The following is a 5,232-nucleotide window of genomic DNA, read 5'->3' on the forward strand; positions in this document are numbered from 1 at the left end:
ACACGTTACCTTTTAATCAGGGTAATTAGACTTCTCCCAGATCTGATGCTGTTGATGGCCATAAGTAGCCTACCCAACTTTATAACTGCCTGGTACTCAGCACTCTATTGTCCATGTAATCAAATCAATCATTACTCACATGTGCCGAATTACAGTGAAATGCTTACTTATGAGCCCCTAACCAACAATGCAGTTTCAAAAAATACGAATAAGAATAAGAAATAAATGTAACAAGTAATTAAGAGCAGCAGTAAAATAACAATAGTGAGACTACATAAAGGGCTCTGACTATATAATCACTCTGACGTCAATGCAAATGTAATAGAAAATCTAATCAAACACTTCATGAGAGCCCATGAACTCATGTTGCGCATAATTTCTATAAGCTATGCAATTGTGTGAGAAAAGAGAGCGATGATCCCATCATCTTTCTATATGCTAGGTCTAATATATTTATTTCTAACCTTTTTCTAATATTTAGCACATTGCTTATCTTTAAAACAAGAGTATATCCTACCTGGCTGGCATGAAAATGAACCATGGGAAAAGCATCCTCCGTTCACTATTTAAGTGCATAGATTACATTCTTTTCTGCTGTCCTTGTTTCGAGACAGATGCATGATAATGGTCCATTCTAAATCAAAACAAATTTCACATGTTTATTATTTAGTATATGTAAAGACAAGATTAAATCAAGGATAGTCTGATGGTTGATAATATTAGCCTTTCACTTGTGAATTATATATTGTCACTTGTGAATGATGCCCAGCATGAGGCAAGAAACTATGCCCTTTTTTTAAAAAACACCTCATGTAGCCGAGCCCATATGTTTTGCATCACAACTAAAGTGGCCAAAAAACATCTTAAAATGGAGCACATGAATCCACTTTACAAGGGGTGTAGAGCCTACATAAGCAGTGTGTGAGTTTCAAGTTTGGGGAAGGTAATTTTCACCATAGAAATGCACCTTAATAATAAATGCATTATATGCATAATCCCATTTGTTAAGGGTGTTGTCCCGCTAATGGAACATTCGTACTTATAGCCTACTGCTATGTGTGCATTTCTTCCCTTATAATGTGAAGAAATAGACTAATAGTTTAGCAACATTTTAAGATAAACGTTCTAATCTGTTGAGTCAACCACATTGCGTCAAAACGTTTTTTGAAACTAGTGGTTGTATTAATTTGGGTTCTATCGTTTCCCCAACTGTCCCAGACTATGTTTGGAATATGAATTTCTCACACAGAATAGAATAGGTCAACTTTTGTACTATGGGGGATATTAGATTGACATAGGCTAGTGCTTTTGATGTTCATTAGGCCTACTCATCTTGTTGGCTGACGAAAAGTACATGTGGACAATAGCTTCAATATGCACCTTGGAATTGGATAAAGACGCAGGCAGTTGCGTCCCTGATGTGTCTGTCTTCACTTGGACAAGGACACAACGGCCACTGGCCATAAAAGGCATAGATTATTTTAGGGTGCATTACGGCCACACAAAGGGGATGCCGTGAAGTGCTTGTCAAATAGTGAATGCGATGGCACAGTGGTTAAGGGCGCTGTACTGCAGCGCCAGCTGTGCCAACAGACTCTGGGTTCGTGCCCAGGCTCTGTCGTAATTGGCCCAGCGTCATCCGGGTTAGGGAGGGGTTGGCCGGTAGGGATATCCTTGTCTCATCGCGCACCAGCGACTCATGTGGCGGGCCGGGCGCAATCAAGGTTGCCAGATGCATGGTGTTTCCTCTGACACATTGGTGCGGCTGGCTTCCGGGTTGTATGCACGCTGTGTTAAGAAGCAGTGCAGCTTGGTTGGGTTGTGTATCGGAGGATGCATGACTTTCAACCTTCGTCTCTCCCGAGCCCGTACATAACATTTTGACAAATTCCTTCCTGTCTTTTTTCAGACTGGAGCATTGAGACTGAGACCCCTTGTGACCTCTCTGTCAGTGATGCTTCACCAGGGAGTGACAGGATCCCTCAGCCGGCCTCTTTCACAGGAGGCTTATTTGACTTAACCTTTCCACAACAACCTGTAGGCCGGAGAAGAGAAGTGACGGTATATGTGACGACTGGGTGAACCAATGAGCAACACACCAACACCAGACCCAGACAGAGAGAGCCTCCCGCCCGAAAAGAGGGACCCCAGACCAGGCCTCTCAGAGCAGATTGCTGCTGTCACATTCAACGTCCCCTTTCCCTACAAGAGCCATAATGTAGTCAAGCCCTACAATGCATCCCACTCAAACCTGCTCCCACCTAAACATGCATCTGTTCCCCCGCTATACCAGCCCTGGACCCAGTCCCCCACCACAGCCTCCACCACCAGAGCCAACCATCTCTCCTCTCCTATCAGGGATAGCCATGGCTGGGCTGAGTGGAGGGAGTACTATTACAGAGGTTGGGTTGCAGTCCCGCCAGGCTGGCATATTCCCTACATTTTCAATCACCGCTCCACATATCCCTCAGAACACCCACGCCGCCACTCTATCTGCAGAAATATGGCCCAGCCTACAGAGGAGCCCGGTGGGGAGGATGGAGGGTACAGTTGCCACTTTAATAAAAAAAAATGAGGGAGAAGTTAAGTCTACACACCGAACAGCAAAACAGACAGAGGGGCCTGTATATGAGAAGAGAGAAACAGGGAGTAAACCAGCCACAGAGCCACAGCTCAGAGGCAGGTTCTGCCCCCCTGAACACTTCTCTTTCTCCTACTGCCTCCAAGGACCTACACCACCAACCTGAACTGGTCTACACACACCACTCCACAGCCCCCAAGTATCCTGATTCAGGGCAAAGTCCTTCTGCGTTTGCAGAAGAATCTCCCATAAAACCGTCACTTACTGTTCAGTCAACAGAGAAAAACTGGACTGTGGGAGTAACAGAAAAAGTAGACGTGTCTACCCCTCTCTCCACCCATCACTCTTCTTACCCCTCCACCTCTTCTGACCAGCTGCCCTGGTTGCTCCCTCACTTTGCGGCAGGCTCTCTAATCGAGCTCAGAGACGGGCGACTGAGGAGGGTGGAGGATTTGCAGACAGAAGACTTCCTGATCAACACAGATGCCTGTCCATCGCTACATCTGAGCTGCTGTACTGTGCAGCACATCTCCCCCTCCACAGACCCATCCCTCTCCCGCCTCTTCATCCTCCTACATGAAGAACATTCTCAGGTGAGCTGGTCCTGATCCTGCTGAGTCTACTACATCATTACATCACACAAGATCATAACAGGGTCAGTGTGTTTTTGGCTTCTTACATTTCCATAATTTATAACATGGAATTCAATATACAAGATATCATACATATTTGCAAATAGCACACTTTTTGATCCGTCTACATCATAAAGTAAGGTAAATAAAATGCTAATGATTTACATTCCTAAAGTATCCCTCATCATGACACGATGCAAGTATTGATGCCAACCCCCAATTGCAGAACCCTACCACCACTTAGAGGACAAACAGAGGTACTGCATTGTCATGATTAACAGTATCTCTCATCACAGGAGTTTCTGGATGTGTATGTGGAGTACCCGTTCTTTGTGTGCGGACGTGGCTGGTCCTCTTGCTGCCCCCCGAGAACAGCCCGTCTGTGTGGACTCCGCTGCCATCAGCTCAGTGTTGGTGATGTCTGCCTGGTTCTTATACCTACATCACCCTCTGCCACCCAGCCACAGGAGCCTGGCACCCCAGCCCGAAGGAGACATGGAGGGCCTAAGACTCTACAAACGTCCTTTCCCCATTCTCCCCTTCCCGCTGCTCCAGACAGGCCAATAAAAGGGCAGGGAGGGGGGCTGGGCCCAGCACGGAAGAGGCATTGGTCAGCCCCTGAGCTGCGTGGCCCAGGCACCAACTGCCCTTACTGACAGTGATAAACACCGTTGCCATTATGGAGAGGGAGCCAACAAGGCCAAGCCAAGCCTAACTTTTGTTTTATTATCTTTATCTCAACCTCACATTCTTTCCATCCCTTTCTTCGTGACTGTCTGTCTCTGTTTTATATAAAGAATAATTATGATAAAGTAGGAAAGAAATGTACATTTGACTCACGGATAGTAAGCAAAGGACAATTGCAGGTACTGGTGTAAAAGCCGTGGATTATCAGAGATGTGAGAGACAGAATATGTCAGGCACAACATATTACCTTTAGCCTACTTTAGAATTTTATCAATTAGATCATTCAGGGGGATATATTTTATTATTCGCTACCTCCTATATATACCATTTTAATTGACAACTGTTTTTTTTGTATGTAGAACAGTGAATGTTGTAGTATGTCTCAGTGAGTGTGAATGGCTCTCTGTGTGCTGTATAGCTGACAGTTGTTGGCATTACCTTATACACCGGTGTCTTTTCTTTGGTGTTTGTCTGTTCTTACTTCAGTATGACAATATTTTTGTTCTGAAATGATAACTCAATCAATCAAATGTATTTATGAAGCCCTTTTTCCGTGAGCCAATGTCACAAAGTGCTATACAGAAACCCAGCCTAAAACCCCAAACAGCAAGCAATGCAGATGTAGAAGCATTGTAAGGTAAATAACTGAGAATGATTTAGGAACTGTTTGTGTTGATTAAGAATAGTAAATGTTTAAAGTATATTTTCTATGCTTTACCTCACCAGATGATGTTTACAACATGTATATCATGTATAAATCCATCAGCGTTTTCAGTTCCCATGCTTTGGCTGTCACTGTGTGAGAAAATACTTTTCTGGCCAAATGATATAAATGTATTGCACCTGCTATGTCTGACAGTTCTGATATATTTTGTTGCTGTAGTCTGACATTTAGTTTTGACAGAAAATATAGCCTCGATTCGCCCACCTGCAGATCTGGAAGGACATCAAAAGGCAGCTGAAACTGAATGATAGCTCAGAGTTCTCTCGATCTGTCTCTTGTGGGCAAAAACCTTGGCATCTCTGGGACCACATGCCTCTGTTGTGTTGTGCAGAGCTTAGTGATGTACAGTAGGTCTGTGCCCCCTCCTTCAGGAAACGGAACCCAACAGGGCTTGCTCTATTAATCCCGCGCAGTCTCGTATTTAACGTCAGCCCCATCATCCCTCACAGCAGCAGCCTCTCAATCTGCATACAGACAGCCATATGTCGTACACCTGACCACCACTCTGCAAACTACACCTTCACCTACCTGTTGTTCAAAGGAAAAATGGGCCGCCATTTTGTTCTCATTGAAATCTAAGTAAACCCAGCTGCTTGTGAAAAAGAATG

Source organism: Oncorhynchus keta, chromosome 21 (assembly GCF_023373465.1).
Source record: "Oncorhynchus keta strain PuntledgeMale-10-30-2019 chromosome 21, Oket_V2, whole genome shotgun sequence".
NCBI classification, from domain to species: Eukaryota; Metazoa; Chordata; class Actinopteri; order Salmoniformes; family Salmonidae; genus Oncorhynchus; species Oncorhynchus keta.